Below are 24,105 nucleotides of genomic sequence, written 5' to 3'. Positions count from 1 at the left end.
CTGGTGCTCTGGGACTGCTGTAGGGAAAGGACGCCAGGAGCCCACGGAGGAGTTGGGGAGGCGCAGGTGGCATATGGAGGCAAGGACAGCGTGGGATCTAGGTGGAGGCGCTGGAGAGAGCGTCCGTTGTCCCGGAATGCCTCGGAGGAGCCAGCGGGGGACAGTCCAGGCCCAGGGACCTGTGGTATGTGAAAAGGTGGGAAACCCCAGAACAAGGCAGGCTGGGAAAGGGGGCGTGGGCGGCCAATTCAAAGGGACCTAGGGGGCGTTTCCTGGGCGGTGAGCTCCCTTGGCACTGCTGAGGGCCCCTGATTGATCCACCCGGGGTTGATCCCACCATCCGCTGCGAGGGAGGGCCACAAACCAAAGCCCCCGAACTGCCCACCCACCCCAACGGGGATCTTGGCGGTCCGGGGCACAGCTGTGCCCGGGAAAAGCCCACTCACTCCACGGGACTCCGTCCAGGGTCTCTGCTTGGAAAGAGGCCAGGGGCGGCCCCCTCCATCTACGCACCCAAACCCTATTGACGTCAATGGGGGCGGAGACGCCTCCCGCTCTCCAGAGTCCTGGGCTGCTGGGTCCCCGCCCACTCGGCCAGCAGTCTGCAGCGCTCCTGTGTGCCTCTCCCACCATGGCTTCGTCCAGCTCCTCCAGCACCTCAAGCGGTACGTTTGCCCTCGGTCCCTGGGGTCGGATCACGTCTCAGGGGATTTGCGGGTGGCCCGGGCAAGGGCTCTCGGCCCACGTGTCGACCCCCGCTCCCGCCCGAGAACGGCGGGGACCCATCGGCCGGGCCCGGGGTTCCCAGGCGTCAGGTGTGCCCAAAGTTGGAGGGCGTGGCATCGTTCGTTCATCTTGCTCCTTTGGCACACACATGGCTTCTCCGTTCTCTTTTCTGGGAAGACAGTGTTGTTTTAGGGGGCGTGCTGTGGGAGTCAGGGGCCGGTGGGAGCGGGTGCTGTGCTGGGATGAGGCCCTTTATCCTCACATCTTCCTGTGGGAACGGGAGTCGGGGAGCTCTGTGGCCTTGCCGCCTTCAGTGGCTTCCTCTGCACACGGCCTTAGTGCCTTCTGCCTTCTGTCAGGCGTTACGGGGTTTGGGCTTCGCTTTGGCGGCCTTGGCCTTGGCCCTGGCCTGGGCCTTGGCCTTACCCTTGGCGTTGCCCTTGCCCTTGCCCTTGGCCTTCGGCTTGGCCTTCCCTAGGCCTTGTCCTTGGCCTTACCTTGTCCTTGCCCTTACCTTGTCCTTGCCATTAAACTTGAACTTGACCTTGACTTTGACCTTGAACTTGAACTTGACCTTGACTTTGACCTTGAACTTGACCTTGACTTTGACCTTGAACTTGAACTTGACTTTGACCTTGAACTTGAACTTGACTTTGACCTTGAACTTGAACTTGACCTTGACTTTGACCTTGACCTTGACCTTGAACTTGACCTTGACCTTGAACTTGAACTTGAACTTGAACTTGACCAACAACGGGAGACCAGATTTGCTCAGAGCACCGGAGGTCCAGAGGCAGGGCCGTGTATCTCCCCTTCCCTTTGTGATCATTGCAAAGGCATTCCTAGCTGATAGCGGGAGTGCCCATGAAGAAGCAAGCAGTGGGAGTGTGTTTGACACGACTGTGTGCCTCAACTCCACAAGGGGCCTTTCCTCTCGAAGTAGGCCCCATGTCCCCTTGGGGAGGGTGTCATGCCTCTTTTCTCCACACTGCCAAAGGGTGGAGCAAAGCTCGCTCTGTCAGAGGTACAAAAACAGCAATTGAATGGATTTTCAAGCTCTTGCTAGGCTGCACCCTTTCAGGGCCCACTTTACTGAAACAGGTGCTCTGTGGCCCCCGGTTGGGTATGCAGGTTCACAAACAGGGTGAGATCCTGTCCAAGCCAACAATTTTCCTGAAAGACCTAGGCTCACTAAAGCTCTCCTCCAGAGCAAAGGGGATAGAGGAGATGTATGGAGGAGTCTTTGCCTTTCCCTGTGAGTGTGGGGCTACTCCCTACGGCCCCAAGCTCAGGGATAACTGCCTCTAAGAAAGGAATGGCAAGAAGCGCTAATCTTGGAGGTTGGGACAGGGAGTTCGCAGCATGTGGGGAAAGAAAGACTTCTTCGGGGAAGAAGAGGCAACCACCGGGGGTGTGTTCGCAAGCCTCTATTTGGAAGGAACACGTTTGCTTATACAACTCAAGACCTCCAGATCTGCTCAGAGGACTGAAGTTCCAGAGACAGGGCCATGTATCTCCCCTTCCCTTTGAGATCCTTGCCAAGACATTCCTAGCAGATTGTCGGAGTGCCCATGAAGAAGCAAGCAGCGGGAGTGTGCTTGACATCACTGGCTGCCTACCTGGGCTCAGCTCCTCAAGGGGCCTTTCTCTCCTGGTAGGCCCTATGTCCCCTTTGGGAGAGGGTTGTGCCCTCTTCCCTCCACACTGCCAAAGGGTGGAGGTGGAGCAAACTCGTTCTCTCCGAGGTAAAAGAAAGACAAATTGGATGGATCTTTAAGCTCTTGCTATGCTGCACCCCTCCAGGACCCACTCGAGCAAAACAGGTGCCCTGTGGCCCCTAGGTCGGGTATGCAGGTTCACACACCGGGTGTGATCCCGTCAAAGCCAAGAATTTTCCTGACAGACCTAGGCTCACTAGAGCTCTCCTCCAGAGGAAAGGGGACAGAAAAGATGTGTGTGTGGAGGTGGCTCTGCCTTTCCAGGTCCCAATCTCAGGGATAACTGCCCCTAAGAAAGGAACTGCTGCTGCTGCTGCTGCTGCTGCTGCTGCTGCTGCTGCTGCTGCTGCTGCTGCTGCTAAGTTGGTTCAGTCGTGTTCGACTCTGTGCGACGCCATAGACGGTAGCCCACTAGGCTCCCCCGTCCCTGGGATTCTCCAGGCAAGAACAGTAAGTGGGTTGCCATTGCCTTCTCCAATGCATGAAAGTGAAAATGAAAGTGCAGTCGCTCAGTCGTGTCCGACCCTCAGCGACCCCATGGACTGCAGCCTACCAGGCTTCTCTGTCCATAGGATTTTCTGAAAGGAACTGCAAGAAGCACTTTTCCAGGAGGCTGGGAAAGGGAGTTTGCAGGATGTGGGGAAAGAGAGCCTCCTTCGGGGAAGAATAGGCGGCCACTTGTTTTGTGTTGCAAACCTCTATTTGGAAGGAACAGGTTAGCTTATACAAAGGGAGACCTCCAGATCTGCTCAGAGGACCGAAGTTGCAGAGGCAGGTCGGTGTATCTTCCCTTCACTTTGCGATCCTTGCAAAGACATTCCTTGCTGCTAGATGACTCAGCAAGGGCCTTTGAGACTGTTGTTTTCTTTCCTAGGTTCAAAGATTCCTTCAGTTCCTAATATAGATATCCTAGAAATGATATGACATCCGTGAAAATCTGATATGTCCTGGTCAAATGCTGTCAGTTATCATTCTAGTTATCATATTAAAGCATTTCAAGTCGCAGCAGTGACCAGATGACATTGTCAATTTCTATTTCATCAGGTTTTAACCATGTCCTCTGTGGTTTCACACTGATGCCTTTGCAGAAATACTGCTATTTCAAGATATATGGAAAATACTTTTTTTAAGCTTACTGATAATTTGTTTGTTTGTTTGCTTGTCTTCTGGTAAGCTGCTACCAGATGGAATTTAGTCTCCTCTCTAGGTTAAGAGAACTAAGTTTTCTTAGAATGCAATTTTTGATCACAGACTATGAGTTTCTCTACCTTTCATTGATTTATAATTGTTTTCATCATCTGTTTTTTTACTTCGGTAAAGTAAATAAGCCTTATTTAAGATTTTGGTACATGTAGGATGGACTAAGCTTTCCCCACTCTTGCAAGTTCCCGTAACCCTTCAGATTCTTCTCGTGGGACCAAGATCTCACTTTCCTCCAGAGGGACAATCCAAGCTTTTTATCAGTTGATCTGCCCCTGACATCAGAGTCAAGTTGAGCACGAGTTGGCCTATAATTTAGGCATGAAACTATGACTACATAAAGAAAAGGTGACTTTATGATTCAGGGATGGCCATGATATGCCTTGCACTTCAGAGAAAATGGGTTAAAATGATTTTTTTTTCCTTCAAAACTGCACACCCAGTTCTTTCAGCATATGCAATTGAAAACATCTAGTCATTAGGTCAGTTTTCATTCCAATCCCAAAGAAAGGCAATGACAAAGATTATTCAAGCTGCTGCACAATTGCACTCATCTCACACACTAGTAAAGTAATGCTCAAAATTCTCCAAGTTCACATGAACTGTGAACTTCCAGATGTTCAAGAGGGATTTAAAAAATGCAGAGAAACCAGAGATCAAATTGCCAACATCCACTGGATCATTGAAAAAGCAAGAGAGTTCCGGAAAAAAAAAAAACCCATCTATTTCTGCTTTATTGACAATGCCAAAGCCTTTGACTGTGTGGATCACAAGAAACTGGGAAAAATTCTGAAAGAGATGGGAATACCAGACCACCTGACCTGTCTCTTGAGAAACCTGTATGCAGGTCAGGAAGAAACAGTTCGAACTGGACATGGAACAACAGACTGGTTCTACATAGGAAAAGGAACATGTCAAGGCTGTATATAGTCACCCTGCTTATTTAACTTATATGCAGAGTACAGCATGAGAAACACTGGGCTGGAGGAAGCACACGCTGGAATCAAGGTTGCTGGGAGAAATATCAATAATCTCAGATATTCAGATGACACCACCCTTATGGCAGAAAGTGAAGAAGAGCTAAAGAGTCTCCTGATGAAAGTGAAAGAGGAGAGTGAAAAAGTTAGCTTAAAGCTCAGCATTCAGAAAACTACAATCATTGCATCCAGTCTCATCACTTCATGGCAAATAGATGGGAAAACATTGGAAACAGCAGCAGACTATTTTGGGGGGCTTGGAAATCACTGCAGGTGATGGCTGCCTCCATGAACTTAAAACATATTTATGACTTGGAAGAAAAGTGATGACCAAACTAGACAGCATATTAAAAAGCCGAGACGTTGCTTTGCCAACAAAGATCCATCCGGTCAAGGCTATGGTTTTTCCATATGTCATGGATGGATATGAAAGATGCACTATAAAGAAAGTGACAGCTGAAAATGTGATGCTTTTGAACTGTGGTGTTGGAGAAGATGCTTGTAGGTCGCTTAGACTACAAGGAGACGCAACCACTCCATCCTAAAGGAAATCAGGTCTGAATATCCATTGGAAGGACTAATACTGAACCTGAAACTCCAATACTTTGGCCACTTGATGTGAAGAGCTGACTCACTTGGAAGTTGCTTTGATTTGCCTATGAGTGTGGGAGCCCTCCCTGGGCAAAGGGCCTCAGGATCATGACATCCAAGCAAGCACATTCCAGCTGTTGACATGCAGGAAGCAGGAGACTGGGAAAACTGTCTTCCTTAGAGGAAGGAAAGTCATCCACAGAGAGTGTGTTTTCAGGCCTCTCTTTGCAGCAAGTGTTTTGCTTCTCAGACATCAGAGCTGCAGGCTTGCTCTGAGGGCCTCAATTCCAGAGTCAGGGCTGTGTGTCTCACTGCACTTTCCAAGCATTGCAGACACATTCCTAGGTTGGAGCAGTGCTTCCCATGAGAAAGAAGCCTCGGGAGTGTGTCTGAGCGGGCTGAGTGCCATGCTAGGGTCACCTAGTCGAGGGCACCTTGCACATCCAATGGGCCCCAGGCGAGTAGCTATGGACCGGCCCCTCGGTTGAGATATCCCAAAGCAGGGAACAAAGCTAGCTCTGTCAGAAGGAGGAAAACAGCCATGGGATGGATTTTCAAGCAGTTGCTAAGTCACACCACGTGAGGGCTCCGCGGGAAAGAAATGCGAATTTTGGCCTCTAGGCCCAGTATCCAGATGTGTGCACAGGATATTTTCCCCACAGGATCCAAGAATGTTCCAGACAGACCTAAGCTCACTAGCTCTCTCCTGCAGAGGAAATGAAATATTGTTGCTGAACCACGAAAAGATGCTGGGATTCTTGGCTTATGGAGGAGAAGAATTCAATCCAGGGCCCAAGACGAGGCTTGATTGCTCAGAGCTTTTGTGCAATCGAGTTTTATTCAAGTAGAAAGGAGATAGAGAAAGCTTCTGACAGAGACATCACAAGGGGCAGAAAGTGTACCCCCTTGCTAGTGTTAGTAATGGAGTTATATACTCTCCAATAAGTTATTACAACGAACAAAAGAATGTCTGGAGGTTGTAAAGACTCACTAGACCTACTCCCATCATTTACATTTTAAGATAACAGGATTAGCCAGAAGGTTTTTCCAGAGACCGTCCTCAAGAAGGATGCATGATTGTTATATAATCCGAAGGAATGTAGAGGGAAAAAAGTGTGCCCTTTCTTCCTCCTTGAGAATTCTAGACCCCTCTCTCCTTGGGGACCCTCGAACTTCTTATAAACCTGCCTTGGCAATGACTCTCTCCGAAACATGATTGAACAGCCGTTTGGAGCTTCCTTTGACTTTCCCTGGGAGGGAGGGAGCCCTCCCTGAGCACAGGGCCTCAGGGGCCATGGCCAATGAAAACTAATCTCCCAGTAAGTGCTTTTCAGCCCTGTGTGACTCTCAGCCCACAGGAGGCTGAGAAAACTCTCTTCCTTGGAGGAAGGAAAGGCAGCCCAAGAGTGTGTTTTCAGGCCTGTATCTTGCAGCAAGTGTTTGGCTTGTTAGACATAAGACCTGCAGGCCTGCTCCAACAGACTCCATTCCAGAATCAGGGCCTTGTGTCTCCCTGCAGTTTCCTGGCCTCGCAAACACATTCCTAGGGGAGAGCAGTCCTGCCCATGGGGAAGCAGGCTGCGGGAGTGTGTCTGAGGGGGCCAGGTGCCATGCTGGGGTCACCTGGTCGAGGGCACCTTGCACCTCCAATGGACCCCAGGCAAGGAGTTGCAGGCCACCACCTTGCTTCTGAAATCCCAAAGTGGGGAGCAAAGCTCGCTCTGTCAGAGGGAAGAAAACAGCAACAGGATGGATTTTCAAGCAGTTGCTAGGCTGTACTGCGTTAGGGCTCCAAGGAAGAAAAATGCAGATGTTAGCCCCTACGACTGGTATCCAGGTGGGCTCCCAGGATGATTTCCCCGCAGGATCCAAGAACGTTCCAGACAGACCTGGGCTCACTAGCTCCCTCCTGCAGAGGAAACATGATAGAACAGCTGTTTGGAGGTTGCTTTGACTTCCCCTGGGAGGGTAGGATCCCTCCCTGGGTGCAGGGCCTCAGGGGCCATTGCCGCTGAGAAATGCCCTCTAAGCCAGACCTTTCCAGCCTTGTATGACTCAGCACGGAGGAGACTGGAAAAGCTATCTTCCTTGGAGGAAGGAAAGGCAGCCCCAGAGAGTGTGTTTTCACACCTGTATCTCGCAGCAAGCGTTTGCCGTCTCAGACGTCAGACCTCCAGGCCTGCTCCAACGGCCTCAGTTCCAGAGTCAGGGCCGTGTGTCTCCCTGCATTTTCTGAGCCTTGGGAACACATTCCTAGGTCAGAACAGTCCTGCCCATGGGGAAGGAGGCTGCGGGAGTGTGTCTGAGGGGGTCGGGTGCCATGCTGGGGTCCAATAGACCTGGTACCTCCAATAGACCCCAGGACAACAGCGGTGGGGCTCCCCCTGGCTTCCGAAATGCCAAAGCGAGAAGCAAAGCTAGCTCTATCAGAAGGAAGAAAAGAGCAATTAGATGGATGTTCAGGCTGTTGCTGGGCCGCACCACTTCAGGTTACCCCCCGAGAGGAGCAGGCGCCCTGTGGCCCCTAGGTCCCATATGCAGGTTAACACACAGGATGTGTCCCCATAGGAGCCAAGAATTTTCCTGACAGACCTAGGCTCACTAGAGCTCTCCTACAGGGCAAAAGGGATAGAACAGACTGTGGATGTGACTCTGCCTTTCCCAGCGAGCATGGGGCCCTCCCTACGGCCCCGGGCTCCAGGGAAAATTGTCCCTGAAAAATGACCTCCAAGAAGCGCTTTTCCAGCAGGCTGGGATGCAGAGTTCACAGGATGTGGGGAAAGTGATCGTCCTTCAGGGAAGAAGAGGCAGCCACCCAGTGTGTGTTTGCAAGCCTGTATTTGGAAGAAACTGGTTTGCTTCTTCAAGGGGAGACCTCCAGGTCTGCTCAGAGGACCGAAATTCCAGAGGCAGCACCATGCATCTCCCCTGTCCTTTCTGAGCCTTGGAAAGACATTCCTAGCTTATAGCGGTATTGCTCATGAAGAAGCAGGATGCAGGAATGTGTCAGACATGACTGGGTGCCTTCCTGGGTTCAGCTCCGTGAGGGGCCTTTCCACTCAAAGTAGGTCCCATGCCTCCTTGGGGAGGAAGTGGGGCCCGCTTGCCTCCAAATTGCCAAAGGCTGGAACAAAGCTAGTTCTATCAGAGGTAAGAAAAGAGCAATTGGATGGATGTGGAAGCTGTTGCTGGGCCGCACTGCTTCAGGCCCCCCACCCCTCCGGCCCCGAGAGAAACAGGCGCCCTGTGGCCCCTCGGTCCTGTATGCAGTTTCACACATAGAATGTGTCCCCATAGGAGCCAAGAATTTTCCTGACAGACCTAGGCTCACTAGAGCTCTCCTACAGAGCAAAGGGGATGGGACAGATGTGTGGCTGTGGCTCTGCCTTTCCCTGGGAGTGTGGAGCCACTCCCTATGGCCCCGGGCTCCAGGGGAAATTGCCCCTGAATAATGACCTCCAAGAAGCGCTTTTCCAACTGGCTGAGACGTGGAGTTCTCAGGATGCAGGGAAAGCGAGTGTCCCTTCGGGGAAGCAAAGGCAGTCACCTGTTATCATTACTTACTAGAATAGTAGGTACCTTCTCTGGTTGGGCAGAGGCCTTCCCTACCTGATCTGAAAAAGAAAATGAAGTAGCTCGCTGATTTGAGAAATAATTCCCAGACTTGGGTTTCCAACCAGTATAGAATCCGACAATGGCCCTGTCTTTGTAGCCGCGTTAATTAACAGGTATGTGAAGCTCTAAATATCAGTGGAAATTACATACAGCATATAGGCCCCAGTGTTCTGGAATGGTGGAAAGAAACAACCAAACTCTTGAAGAGACACTTTCAAAATGGATCATAGAGACTGACTGTACATGGATGGGCTTGCTTCTGGCAGACTTACTCATATTACGGGTAACTGCACGTTCCCATAGTTGTTGTCCTTATGAAATTTTCTATGGGAGAACCCCCCACCCCAAATGAGGCAGGTGTTAGCAGATTTGCCACAAGTAAGGAGGTGGGATTTCACAGCAGCTGGAACAATTAGGTAAGGTAATAAATCAGGTAACTAAGTTTGTGTAAAAAAAAATATCATTCCCCCTTGAGGAACAGATTCATGAATTTGTGCTCAGTGATCAGGTGTGGCTCAATGACTGGAAACACAATTCCTTGGCCTGACATCGGAAAGGTCCTTATACTGTTGTTTTAGCCACAATTCTGAAAGAGAAGGGAATACTAGACCACCTAACCTGCCTCTTGAGAAATCTGTATGAAGGTCAGGAAGCAACAGTTAGAGCAGGACATGGAACAACATACTGGTTCCAAAAAGGAAAAGGAGTATGTCAAGGCTGTATATTGTCACCCTGTTTATTTAACTTATATGCAGACTACATCATGAAAAATGCTGGGATGGAAGACACCTGAGCTGGAATCAAGATTGCCGGAAGAAATAGCAATAAACTTAGATATGCAGATGTCACCACCATTATGGCAGAATGGGAAGAGGAACGCGTATGTCGGGGAACTTCTTGAGTTGCAGCAAAGGTGTGAAGGACCCTTTCGAAGTTCCAGAGGTTAGGTGTGGTTAGTCTCGAGATGCCTCAGCAGAAATGGGCCTCATGGCGCCTGGAATGGAGAGGCTTCTAGATATTCCCCAGTTTCAGCAGGTGCTCTCAAGTTACCACGGGGACTTCAGGGACCCGCTCTGGCGGCCTCAGGAAAGGCCAGTCATCATGCGTGTTGCTAGGGGGCCTCTCGTGATTCCTCTCCCGTCGGTGCCGGGGCCTAAGAAGTTGTGTGGAGTCGGGGCCGGAACCTGAGGATTCCTCACCAATGCTGACATGGATCATGGGGTAATTATGGAGTCTCCCCAGGGGAGTCAGTCCTCGTCTCGAGAGGGGGCATGCAGGTGCGCTTTCCTCCTGATCTGTAGCAGCAGTGTCACGCTTCCCATCTCGTGAGTCATGGGATCTGCGGCTTTCCCTCCAGGATTTTCCACGAGGCTTTCCCACGAGGCTTTCCCACAGGGCTGTCCCACTAGGCTTTCGCACAGGGCTGTCTCACGTGCCACCTTGGTGGCAGTTGATACTCGGCGTGAAAGTCGAGGCAGTGCAGGGAAAACAAGTTCCTCTGGAATGGACTGAGACATCTGGGGGCTCTCGGAATGGTGGCACGACGCTGGAGTTCCTCTCGCCTTTCCTATTGCGACCGCCTCCTCTTGAAATGCAACGGGAACGCCGAGAATTCTTCCCCGACCAAGAAGCGAAAGGATGCCTCATCTCGATCCACTAGGCGGAAACGAGGCTCCTCTGGATGTGCCCAGGACCCTCGTGCTTCCTCTAGAGTGGAGACGGGTAAGTCGGGGAACTTCTCGAGTGGCAGCAAGGGAGTGAAGGACCTTTTGGAAGTTCCAGAGGTTAGGTGTGATTAGCCTCGAGAAGCATCAGTGGAAATGGGACTCTTCTCGCCTGGACGGCAAAACCTCCTGGATTTTTTCGAGTTGCGGCTGGTGCTCTCGACTTAACACGGGGACCTCAGGGACACGATCTGGTGGCCTCAGGAAAGGCCAGTCCCCATGCAGGTTTCTCGCGGGCATCTTGGGATTCCTCTCACTTTGATGCCGGGGCCTAAGACCTTGTGTGGAGTTGGGCCCGGAACATGAGGATTCCTCTCCAGTGTTGAAATGGATCTTGGGTCACTTCTGGAGTCTCCCCAGGGGAGTGAGTCCTCGTCTCGAGAGTGGGCATGCACATGCGCTTTCCTTCCGACCTGTAGCAGCAGTGTCACGCTTCCCGTCGCGTGGATCAAGGGATCTGTGGCTTTCCCTCGAGGCTTTCCCACGAGGCTTTCCCACAGGGCTGTCCCACGTGAGACTGTGGTGGGAGTCGATCCTCGGCGTGAAAGTCAAGGCAGTGCAGGGAAAACAGGTTCCTCCGGAATGGACTGAGACATCTGGGGGACTCTTGGAATGGTGGCACGACACTGGAGTTGCTCTCACCTTTCCTGTGGAGAGCACCTCCTCTTGCGATGCGACGGGAACGCCCAGGATTCTCTCCAGAACAATCAGCGAAAGGATCCCTCATCTCCACCTACGAGGCGGAAACGGAGCTCTTCTGGATGTGGGCGGGACCCACGTGCTTTCTCTCGAGTGGAGAGGGGTATGTCGGGGAACTTCTTGAGTTGCAACAAGGGTGTGAAGGACCCTTTAGAAGTTCCAGAGGTTAGATGTGATTAGCCTCGAGACGCCTCAGCGGAAATGGGCCTCATCGAGCCTGGATGGGAGAACTTCCTGGATTTTCTCGAGTTTTGGCAGGTGGTCTCATCTTACGACGGTGACCTAAGGAACCCGCTCGGGTGACCTCAGGACTGGCCAATCCCCATACGACTTGTTCGGTGGCCTCCTGGGATTACACTCCCGTCGATGCCAGGGCCTAAGGTGTTGTGTGGAGTCGGGGCCGGAACCTGAGAATTCCTCTCCAGTGCTGAAATGGATATTGGGGTAATTCTGGAGTCTCCCCAGGGAAGTCAGCCCTCCGCTCTAAGGGACATGCACGTGTGCTTTCCTCCCGAGCTGTAGCAGCAGTGTGACGCTTGCCATCGCGTCGATCATGGGATCTGTGGCTTTCCCTCGAGGATTTCCCTCGAGGCTTTCAGACGAGGATTTGGTACAGAGCTGTCCAACGTGCCACCGTGGTCGGAGTCGATCCTCGGCGTGAAAGTAGAGGCAGCACAGGGAAAACAGGTCCTCTGGAACGGACTGAGACAATGGGGGACTCTTGGTTTGGTGGCACGACCCTGGTGTTCCTTTCGCGTTTCCTGTGGAGAACGCATCCACTTGAGATGGGACGGGAATGCCCAGAATTCTTTCCCGACCAAGCAGGGAAAGGATCCCTCATGTCAAGCTAGGAGGCGGAAACGGGGCTCCTCTGGATGTGGGCGGGACCTTCCTGCTTCCTCTCGAGTGGAGACGGGTATGTCGGGGAACTTCTTCAGTTGCAGCAAGGGTGTGAAGGACCTTTTGAAAGTCCCAGATGTTAGGTGTGATTAGCCTCGAAACGCCTCAGCGGAAATGGGCCTCATCTCACCTGGAGGGCAAAACCTCGTGGATTTTCTCGAGTTGCGGCAGGTGCTCTCGACTTACGACGGGGACCTCAGGGACCCGCTCTGGTGGCCTCAGGAAAGGCCAGTCCCCATGCGAGTTTCTCGGGGGCCTCTCAGGATTCCTCTCCCTTCGATGCCAGGGCCTAAAACCTTGTGTGGAATCCGGGCCGGAACCTGAGGGTTCCTCTCCAGTGCTGACATGGATCGTGGGGTACTTCTGGAGTCTTCCCAGGGGAGTAAGTCCTCGTCTCCAATGGGGGCATGCACGTGCGCTTTCCTCCAGAGTGGTAGCAGCAGTGTCACGCTACCGTCGCGTGGATCAAGGGATCTGTGGCTTTCCCTCGAAGCTTTCCCACGAGGCTTTCCCACAGGGCTCTCCCACGTGCCACCGTGGTGGTAGTCGATCCTCGGCGTGAAAGTCGAGGCAGTGCAGGGAAAACAGGTTCCTCTAGAATGGACTGAGATATTTGGGGGACTCTTGGAATGGCGGCACGACGCTGGAGTTCCTCTCGCCTTTCCTGTGGAGAGTGCCTCCTCCTGAGATGCGACGGGAATGCCCAGAATTCTTTCCCGACCAAGCAGGGAAAGGATCCCTCATCTCAAGGGGCGAGGCGGAAATGGGGCTCCTCTTGATGTGGGCGGGACCCTCGTGCTTCCTCTAGAGTGGAGAGGGGTATGTCGGGGAACTACTTGAGTTGCAGCAAGGGTGTGAAGGACCTTTTGGAAGTTCCAGAGGTTAGGTGTGATTAGCCTCGAGACTCCTCAGCGAAAATGGGCCTCATCTCGCCTGCAGGGCAAAACCTCCTGGATTTTCTCGAGTTGCGGCAGGTGCTGTCGACTTACGTCGGGGACCTCAGGGACCCGCTCTGGTGGCCTCAGGAAAGGCCAGTCCCCATGCGAGTTGCTCGTGGGCCTCTGGGGATTCCTCACCGTTGGATGCCGGATCCTAAGACCTTGTGTGGAGTCGGGGCCGGAACCTGAGGATTATTCTCCAGTGCTGACACGGATCTTGGGGTACTTCTGGAGTCTCCTCAGCGGAGTAAGTCCTGGTCTCGAATGGGGGCATGCACGTGCGCTTTCCTCCAGAGCAGCAGCAGCAGCGTCACGCTTCCCGTCGCGTGGATCAAGGGATCTGTGGCTATACCTCGAGGTTTTCCCACGAGGCTTTCCCAAGAGGCTTTCCCACAGGTCTGTCCCATGTGCCCCCGTGGTTGGAGTCGATCCTTGGCGTGAAAGTCGAGTCAGTGCAGGGAAAACAGGTTCCTCTGGAATGGGCGGAGACATATGGGGGACTCTTGGAATGGTGGCACGACGCTGATGTTCCTCTCGCCTTTCCTGTGGAGAGCGCCACCTCTTGAGATGCGACGGGAACGCCGGGAATTCTTTCCCGACCAAGCAGGGAAAGGATCCCTCATCTCGAGCTACAAGGCGGAAACGGGCTCCTCTGGAGGTGGGCGGGACCCTCGTGCTTTCTCTAGAGTGGAGACGGGGATGTCGGGGAACTTCTTGAGTTGCAGCAAGGGTGTGAAGGACCTTTTGGAAGTTCCAGAGGTTAGGTGTGATTAGCCTCGAGAAGCCTCACTGGAAATGGTCCTCATCTCGCATGGAGGCCAAAACCTCCTGGATTTTCTCGAGTTTCGGCAGGTGCTCAAGACTTACAACGGGGTCCTCCGGGACCGGCTCTGGTGGCCTCAGGAAAGGCCAGTCCGCATGCGAGTTGATAGGGAGCCTCTCGGGATTCCTCTCCCATCGATGCCAGGGCCTAAGACCTTGTGTGGAGTCGGGGCGGGAACCTGAGGATTCCTCTCCAGTGCTGACATGGATCTTGGGCTACTTCTGGAGTCTCCCCAGGGGAGTAAGTCCTCGTCTCGAATGGGGTCATGCACGTGCGCTTTCCTCCCGATCGGTAGCAGCAGTGTCACGCTTCCGGTCGCGTTTATCAAGGGATCTGTGGCTTTCCCTGGAGGCTTTCCCACCAGGCTTTCCCACGAGGCTTTCCCACAGGGCTGTACCATGTGCCACCGTGGTGGGAGTCGATCCTCGGCGTGAAAGTCGAGGCAGTGCATGGAAAACAGGTTCCACTGAAATGGACTGAGACAATGGGGGACTCTTGGTTTGGTGACACGACGATGGTGTTCCTTTCGCCTTTCCTGTGTAAAACGCATCCTCTTGAGATGGGACGGGAATGCCCAGAATTCTTTCCCGATCAAGCAGGGAAAGGATCCCTCATGTCGAGCTAGGAGGCGGAAACGGGGCTCCTCTGGATGTGGGCGGGACCCTCGTGCTTCCTCTCGAGTGGAGACAGGTATGTCGGGGAACTTCTTGAGTTGCAGCAAGGGTGTGAAGGACCTTTTGGAAGTCCCAGATGTTAGGTGTGATTAGCCTTGAGACGCCTCAGCGGAAATGGGCCCCATCTCGCCTGGAGGGCAAAACCTCCTGGATTTTCTCGAGTTGCGGCAGGTGCTCTCGACTTACGTCGGGGACCTCAGGGACCCGCTCTGGTGGCCTCAGGAAAGGCCAGTCCCCTGCGAGTTGCTCGGGTGCCTTTGGGGATTCCTCTCCCTTCGATGCCGGAGCCTAAGGCCTGTGTGGATGCGGGGCCGGAACCTGAGGATTCCTCTCCTGTGCTGACATGGATCTTGGGGTACTTCTGGAGTCTCCTCAGGGGAGTAAGTCCTCATCTCGAATGGGGACATGCAACTGCGCTTTCCTCCAGAGCTCTAGCAGCAGTGTCACGCTTTCCATCGCCTGGATCAAGGGATCTGTGACTTTCACTCCAGGCTTTCCCAGGAGGCTTTTCCACGAGGCTTTCCCACTGGGCTGTCACACGTGCCAGCGTGGTGGGAGTCGATCCTCTGCGTGGGAGTCGATCCTCGGCGTGAAAGCCGAGGCAGTGCAGGGCAAACAGGTTCCTCTGGAATGGACTGAGACATCTCGGGGACTCTTGGAATGGTGGCACGACGCTGGAGTTCCTCTCGCCTTTCCTGTGGAGAGCGCCTCCTCTTGTGGTGAGAGGGGAACTCTGGGAATTCTTTCCGGACAAAGCAGCGAAATGTCCCTCATCTCGAGCTACGAGGCAGAAACGGGGCTCCTCTGGATGTGGATGGGAGACTCGTGCTTCCTCTAGAGTGGAGACGCGCATGTCAGGCAACTTCTTGAGTTGCAGCAAGGGTGTGAAGGACCTTTTGGAAGTTCCAGAGGCTAGAAGTGATTAGCCTGGAGAAGCCTCAGCGGAAATGGGCCTCATCTCGCCTGGAGGGAAAAACCTCCTGGATTTACTCGAGTTGCGGCAGGTGCTCTCGTCTTACGACGGTGACCTAAGGGACCCGCTCTGGTGGCCTCAGGACTGGCCAGTCCCCATTCCAGTGGCTCGGGAGCCTCTCGGGATTCCTCTCCCGTCGATGCCGGGCCTAAGACCTTGTGTGGAGTCAGGGCCGGATCCTAAGGATTCCTCTCCAGTGCTGACATGGAACTTTGGGTCCTTCTGGAGTCTCCCCAGGGGAGTCAGTCCTCGTCTCTAGAGGGGACATGCAAATGGGCTTTCCTCCCGCGCTGGAGCAGAAATGTCACGCTTCCCGTCGGGTCGATCATGGGATCTGTGGCTTTCCCTCGAGGCTTTCCCCCGAGGCTTTCCCAGGAGGCTTTCCCACAGGGCTGTCCCACGTGCCACCGTGGTGGGAGTCCATCCTCGGCATGAAAGTCGAGGCAGTGGAGCAAAACAGTTTCCTCTGGAATGGACTGAGACATCTGCGGGACTCTTGGAATGTGGACACGACCCTGGAGTTACTCTCGCCTTTCCTGTGGAGAGCGCCTCCTCTTCAGATGCGACGTGAACGCTGGGAATGCTTTCCCGACCAAGCAGGGAAAGGATCCCTCATCTCGAGCTACGAGGCGGAAACGGGGCTCCTCTGGATGTGGGCGGGACCCTCGTTCTTCCTCTAGAATGGAGACCTGTATGTCGGGAAACTTCTTGAGTTGAAGCAAGTGTGTGAAGGACCTTTTGGAATTTCGAGAAGTTAGGTGTGATTAGCATTGAGAAGGCTCAGCGGAAATGGGTCTCATCTCGCCTGGAGGGCAAAACCTTCTGGATTTTCTCGAGTTGGGGCAGGTGCTCTCGACTTACGACGGGGACCTCAGGGACCCGCTCTGGTGGCCTCAGGAAAGGCTAGTTCCCATGCGAGTTGCTCGGGGGCCTCTCGGGATTCTTCTCCCTTCGATGCCGGGGCCTAAGACCTTGTGTGGAGTCGAGACCGGGACCTGAGGATTCCTCTCCAGTGCTGACATGGATCTTGGGGTACTTCTGGAGTCTCCCAGGGGAGTAAGTCCTCGTCTCGAATGGGGGCATGCACGTGCGCTTTCCTCCAGAGCAGTAGAAGTAGTGCCATGCTTCCCGTCGCGTGGATCAAGGGATCTGTGGCTTTCCTTCGATGCTTTCCCACGAGGCTTTCCCACGAGGCTTTCCCGCAGGGCTGTCCCACGTGAGACAGTGGTGGGAGTCGATCCTCGGCGTGAAAGTCAAGGCAGTGCAGGGAAAACAGGTTCCTCCGGAATGGACTGAGACATCTGGGGGACTCTTGGAATGGTGGCACGACGCTGGAGTTGCTCTCACCTTTCCTGTGGAGAGCGCCGCCTCTTGTGATGCGACGGGAACGCCCAGGATTCTCTCCCGAACAAGCAGTGAAAGGATCCCTCATCTCGACCTACGAGGCGGGAACGGAGCTCTTCTGGATGTGGGCGGGACCCACGTGCTACCTCTCGAGTGGAGAGGGGTATGTCGGGGAACTTCTTGAGATGCAGCAATGGTGTGAAGGACCCTTTGGAAGTTCCAGAGGTTAGATGTGATTAGCCTCGAGACGCCTCAGCGAAAATGGGCCTCATCGAGACTGGATGGGAGAACTTCCTGGATTTTCTCGAGTTTTGGCAGGTGGTCTCGTCTTACGACGGTGACCTAAGGAACCCGCTCTGGTGACCTCAGGACTGGCCAGTCCCCATACGACTTGTTCGGTGGCCTCCTGGGATTACACTGCCGTTGATGCCGGGGCCTAAGAGGTTGTGTGGAGTCGGGGCCGGAACCTGAGGCTTCCTCGCCAGTGCTGAAATGGATATTGGGGTAATTCTTGAGTCTCCCCAGGGAAGTCAGTCCTCGTCTCAAGAAGGGGCATGCACGTGCGCTTTCCTCCTGAGCTGTAGCAGCAGTTTCACGCTTCCCATCGCGTGAGTCATGGGATCTGTGGCTTTCCCTCGAGGATTTAACATGAGGCATTCCCACGAGGCTTTCCCACAGGGCTGTCACACGTGCCACCGTGGTGGGAGTCGATCCTCGGCGTAAAAGTCGAGGCAGTGCAGGGAAAACAGGTTCCTCTAGAATGGAATGAAACATCTGGGGTTTTCTGGGAATGGTGGCACGACGGTGGAGTTCTAGCCTTACCTGTGGAGAGCACCTCCTAATTGAGATGCGACAGGAATGCACAGAATTCTTTCCCGAACACGCAGCGAAAGGATTCCTCATCTCGAGCTAGGTAGCGGAAACGGGGCTCCTCTGGATGTGGCCGGGACCCTCGTGTTTCCTCTAGATGTGAGACGGGTATGTCAGGCAACTTCTTGAGCTGCAGCAAGGGTGTGAAGGACCTTTTGGAAATTCCAGAGGTTAGGTGTGATTAGCTTCGGAAAGCCTCAGTGGAAATGGGCCTCATCTCTCCTGGAGGGCAAAACCTCTTGGATTCTGTCGAGTTGCGGCAGGTGCTCTCAACTTCCGACGGGGACCTCATGGACCCGCTCTGGTTGCCTCAGGAAAGGCCAGTCCCTATGCGAGTTGCACGGGGGCCACTCAGGATAACTTTCCCTTCGAAGCCGGGGCCTAAGACCTTGTGTCGAGTCGGGGCCGGAACCTCAGGATTCCTCTCCAGTGCTGACATGAATCTTGGGGTACTTCTGGAGTCTCTTCAGGGGAGTAAGTCCTCGTCTCGAATGGGGGCATGCACGTGAGCTTTCCTCCAGAGCGGTAGCAGCAGTTTCACGCTTCCCATCGCCTGGATCAAGGGATCTGTGGCTTCCCCTCGAGGCTTTCCCACGAGGTTTTCCCACAGGGCTGTCCCACGTGCCAGCGTGGTGGGAGTCGATCCTCGGCGTGGGAGTCGATCCTCGGCGTGAAAGCCGAGGTAGTGCAGGGCAAACAGGTTCCTCTGGAATGGACTGAGACATCTGGGGGACTCTTGGAATGGTGGCACGAAGCTGGAGTTCCTCTCGCCTTTCCTGTGGAGAGCGCCTCCTCTTGAGGTGAGAGGGGAACGCCGGGAATTCTTTCCGGACAAAGCAGCGAAATGTCCCTCATCTCGAGCTACGAGGCGGAAACGGGGCTCCTCTGGATGTGGATGGGAGCCTCGTGCTTCCTCTAGAGTGGAGACGGGTATGTCAGGCAACTCCTTGAGTCGCAGCAAGGGTGTGAAGGACCTTTTGGAAGTTCCAGAGGCTAGACGTGATTAGCCTGGAGAAGTCTCAGTGGAAATGGGCCTCATCTCGCCTGGAGGGAAAAACCTCCTGGATTTTCTCGAGTTGCAGCAGGTGCTCTCGTCTTACGACGGTGACCTAAGGGACCCGCTCTGATGGCCTCAGGACTGGCCAGTCCCCATTCCAGTGGCTCGGGAGCCTCTCGGGATTCCTCTCCCATCGATGCCGGGCCTAAGACCTTGTGTGGAGTCAGGGCCGTATCCTGAGGACTCCTCTCCAGTGCTGACATGGAACTTTGCATACTTCTGGAGTCTCCCCAGGGGAGTCAGTCCTCGTCTCCAGAGGGGACATGCAAATGGGCTTTCCTCCCGCGCTGGAGGAGCAATGTCACGCTTCCGTCAGGTCGATCATGGGATCTGTGGCATTCCCTCGAGGCTTTCCCCGAGGCTATCCCACAGGGCTGTCCCACGTGCCACCGTGTTGGGAGTCGATCCTCGCCGTGAAAGTCGAGGCCGTGCAGGGAAAACAGGTTCCTCTGGAATGGACTGAGACATCTGGTGGACTCTTGGAATGGTGGCACGACCCTGGAGTTACTCTCGCCTTTCCTGTGGAGAGCGCCTCCTCTTGAGATGCGACGGGAACGCCGGGAATTCTTTCCATACGAAACAGGGAAAGGATCCCTCATCTCGAGCTCGGAGGCGGAAACGGGGCTCCCCTGGATGTGTGCGGGACCCTCGTGCTTCCTCTCGAGTGGAGACGGCTATGTCGGGGAACTTCTTGAGTTGCAGCAAGGGTGTGAAGGACCCTTTGGAAGTTCCAGTGGTTAGATGTGATTAGCCTCGAGAAGCCTCAGCGGAAATGGGCCTCATCTCGCCTGAAGGGCAAAACCTCCTGGATTTTCTCGAGTGGCGGCAGGTGCTCTCGACTTACGACGGGGACCTCAGGGACCCGCTCTGGTGGCCTCAGGAAAGGCCAGTCCCCATACGACTTGTTCGGTGGCCTCCTGGGATTACACTCCCGTCGATGCCGGGGCCTAAGATGTTGTGTGGAGTCGGGGCCGGAACCTGAGGATTCCTCTCCAGTGCTCAATTGGATATTGGGGTAATTCTGGAGTCTCCCCAGGGAAGTCAGTCCTCCTCTTGAGAAGGGGCATGCACGTGCGCTTTCCTGCCGAGCTGTGGCAGCAGTGTGACGCTTGCCATCGCGTCGATCATGGGATCTGTGGCTTTCCCTCGAGGATTTCCCTCGAGGCTTTCACACGAGGATTTCGTACAGAGCTGTCCAACGTGCCGCCGTGGTCGGAGTCGATCCTCGTCGTGAAAGTAGAAGCAGCACAGGGAAAACAGGTCCTCTGGAATGGACTGAGACATCAGGGGGACTCTGGGAATGGTGGCACGACGCTTGACCTCCTCTCGCCTTTCCTGTGGAGAGCGCCTCCTCTTGAGATGCGACGGGAATGCCCAGAATTCTTTCCCGACCAAGCAGGGAAAGAATCCCTCATCTCGAGCTACGAGGCGGAAACGGGGCTCCTCTGGATGTGTGCGGGACCCTCCTGCTTCCTCTAGAGTGGAGACGGGGATGTCAGGGAAATTCTTGAGTTGCAGCAAGGGTGTGAAGGATCTTTTGGAAGTTCCAGAGCTTAGATGTGATTAGCCTTGAGAAACCTCAGCGGAAATGGGCCTCATCTCGCCTGGAGGGCAAAACCTCCTGGATTTTCTCGAGTTGCGACAGGTGCTCTTGACTTACGACGGGGACAGCAGGGAACCGCTCTTGTGGCCTCAGGAAATGCCAGTCCTAATGAGAGTTGCTCCTGGGCCTCTCGGGATTCCTCTCCCTTCGATGCCGGGGCCTAAGACCTTGTGTGGAAGTGGGGCCGGAACCTGAGGATTCCTCTCCAGTGCTGACATGGATATTGGGGTACCTCTGGAGTCTTCCCAGGGGGTAAGTCCTCGTCTCGAATGGGGGCATGCACGTGCGCTTTCCTCCAGAGCAGTAGCAGTAGTGCCACGCTTCCCGTCGCATGGATCAAGGGATCTGTGGCTTTCCCTCGAGGCTTTCCCACGAGGCTTTCCCACGAGGCTTTCCCACAGGGCTGCTTCACGTGCCACCGTGGTGGGTGTCGATCCTCGGCGTGAAAATCGAGGCAGTGCAGGGAAAACAGCTTCCTCTGGAATGGACTGAGACATCTAGGGGTCTCTGGGAATGGTTGCACGACGCTGGAGTTTTCGCCTTTCCTGTGGAGAGCACTTCCTCTTGAGACGCGCCGGGAATTCCCAGAATTCTTTCCCGAACAAGCAGCGAAATTATCCCTCATCTCGAGCTACGAGTCGGAAACTGGGCTCCTCTGGATGTGGCCAGGACCCTCCTGCTTCCTCTCGAGTGGAGACGGGTATGTCGGGGAACTTCTTGAGTTGCAGCAAGGCTGTGAAGGACCCTTTCTACTCTCCAGGGTTAGATGTGATTATCCTAGAGATGCCTCAGTGGAAATGGGCCTCATCTATCCTTTAGGTGAGAACGTCCTGGATTTTCTCAAGTTGTAGCTGATGCTCTCGTCTTATGAAGGTGACGAAAGGGACTGACTCTGGTGGCCTCAGGACTGGTCAGTCCCCATTCGAGTTGTTCGGGGGCTTCTGGGGATTACTCTCCCTTTGATGCCGGGGCCTAAGACCTTGTGTGGAGTCGGGCCCGGAACATGAGGATTCCTCTCTAGTGTTGAAATGGATCTTGGGTCACTTCTGGAGTCTCCCCAGGGGAGTGAGTCCTCGTCTCGAGAGGGGGCATGCACGTGCGCTTTCCTTCCAACCTGTAGCAGCAGTGTCCGGCTTCCCGTCGCGTGGATCTAGGGATCTGTGGCTTTCCCTGAGGCTTTCCCACGAGGCTTTCCCACAGGGCTGTCCCACGTGAGACTGTGGTGGATGTCGATCCTCGGCGTGAAAGTCGAGGCAGTGCAGGGAAAAGAGGTTCCTCCGGAATGGACTGAGACATCTGGGGGACTCTTGGAATGGTGGCACGACGATGGAGTTCCTCTCGCCTTTCCTGTGGAGAGCGCCTCCTCTGAGGTGCGACGGGAATACCGGGAATTCTTTCCCGACCAAGCAGCGAAAGGATCCCTCATCTCGATCTACGAGGCGGAAACGGGGCTCCTCTGGATGGGGCCGGGACTCTCGTGCTTCCTCTAGAGTGGAGACGAGGATGTCGGGGAACTTCTTGAGTTGCAGCAAGGGTGTGAAGGACCTTTTGGAAGTTCCAGAGTTTAGGTGTGATTAGCCTCGAGAAGCCTCATGGAAATGGGCCTCATCTCGCCTGGAGAGCAAAACCTCCTGGATTTTCTTGAGTTGCGGCAAGTGCTCTCGACTTACAACGGAGACCTCAGGGACCCGCTCTTGTGGCCTCAGTAAAGGCCATTCCCCTGCGAGTTGCTCAGGGACCTCTCGGGATTCCTCTCCGTTCGATGCCAGGGCCTAAGACCTTGTGTGGTGTCGGGCCCTGAACCTGAGGATTCCTCTTCAGTGCTGACATGGATCTTGGGGTACTTCTGGAGTCTCCCCCGGGGAGTAAGTCCTCGTCTCTAATGGGGGCATGCACGTGCGCTTTCCTCCAGAGCTGTAGCAGCAGTGTCACGCTTCCCATCGCCTGGTTCAAGGGATCTGTGTCTTTCCTGCTAGGCTTTCCCACGAGGCTTTCCCACAGGGATGTCCCACGTGCCACCGTGGTGGGAGTCTCTCCTCGGCGTGAAAGTCGAGGCAGTTCAGGGAAAACAGGTTCCTCTAGAATGGACTAAGACATCTGGGGGACTCTTGGAATGGTGGCAAGACGCTGGAGTTCCTCTCGCCTTTGCTGTGGAGAGCGCCTCCTCTGAGGTGCGAAGGGAACCCCGGGAATTCTTTCCCGACCAAGCAGCGAAAGGATCCCTCATCTCGAGCTACGAGGCAGAAACGGAGCTCCTCTGGATGTGGGTGGGACCCTCGTGCTTCCTCTAGAGTGGAGACGGGTATGTCGGGGAACTTCTTGAGTTCCAGCAAGGGTGTGAAGGACCTTTTGGAAGTTCCAGAGGTTAGATGTGATTAGCCTTGAGAAGCCTCAGCGGAAATGGGCCTCATCTCGACTGGAGGGCAAAACCTACTGGATTTTCTCGAGTTGCGGCAGGTGCTCTTGACTTACGACGGGGACCTCAGGGACCCGGTCTTGTGGCCTCAGGAAAGGCCAGTCCCAATGCGAGTGGCTCGGGGGCCTCTCTGGATTCCTTTCCCTTCGATGCCGGGGCTAAGACTTGTGTAGAAGCGGGGCCGGAACCTGAGGATTCCTCTCCAGTGCTCACATGGATCTTGGGGTACTTCTGGGGTCTTCCCAGGGGAGTAAGTCCTCGTCTCGAATGGGGGCATGCACGTGCGCTTTCCTCCAGAGCTGTAGCTGCAGTGTCACGCTTCCTGTCACGTCGATCATGGGATCTGTGGCTTTCCCTCGAGGCTTTCCAACGAGGCTTTCCCAAGAGGCTTTCCCACAGGGCTGTCCCACGTGCCGACGTGGTGGGAGTCGATCCTCGGAGTGAAAGTGGAGGCAGTGCAGGGAAAGCAGGTTCCTCTGGAAAGGACTGAGACATCTGGGGGTTTTTGGGAATGGTGGCACGACGCTTGATTTCTAGCCTTTCCTGTGTAGAGCACCTCCTCTTGAGATGCGACAGGAATTCCCAGAATTCTTTCCCGAACTCGCAGCGAATGGGACCCTCAATTCGAGCTACGAGGCGGAAACGGGGCTCCTATGGATGTGGGCGGGACCCTCGTGCTTCCTCTCGAGGGGAGACGGGTATGCTGGGGAACTTCTTGAGTTGCATCAAGGGTGTGAAGGACCCTTCGGACTTTCCAGAGGTTAGATGTGATTATCCCCGAGACGCATCAGCGGAAATGGACCTCATCTATCCTGGAGGTGAGAACCTCCTGGATTTTCTCGAGTTGCTGCAGGTGCTCTCGTCTTAGGACGGTGAAGAAAGGGACCCGCTCTGGTGGCCTCAGGACTGGTCAGTCCCCATGCGAGTTGCTCGGGAGCCTCTCGGGATTCCTCTCCCTTCGATGCCAGAGCCTAAGACCTTGTGTGGAGTCCTGCCTGGAACATGAGGTTTCCTCTCCAGTGCTGACAAGGATCGTGGGGTACTTCTGGAGTCTCCCCAGGGGAGTAAGTCCTCGTCTCGAATGGGGGCATGCACGTGTGCTTTCCTCCAGAGCTGTAGCTGCAGTGTCACGCTTCCCGTCGCGTGGATCAAGGGATCTGTGGCTTTCCCTCGAGGCTTTCCCACGAGGCTTTCCACTAGGCTTTCCCACAGGGCTGCTTCACGTGCCACCGTTGTGGCTGTCGATCCTCGGCGAGA

This window comes from Ovis canadensis, chromosome 9 (genome assembly GCF_042477335.2).
Source record: "Ovis canadensis isolate MfBH-ARS-UI-01 breed Bighorn chromosome 9, ARS-UI_OviCan_v2, whole genome shotgun sequence".
Lineage (NCBI taxonomy): Eukaryota > Metazoa > Chordata > Mammalia > Artiodactyla > Bovidae > Ovis > Ovis canadensis.
Note: the sequence above shows the minus strand (reverse complement) of the source record.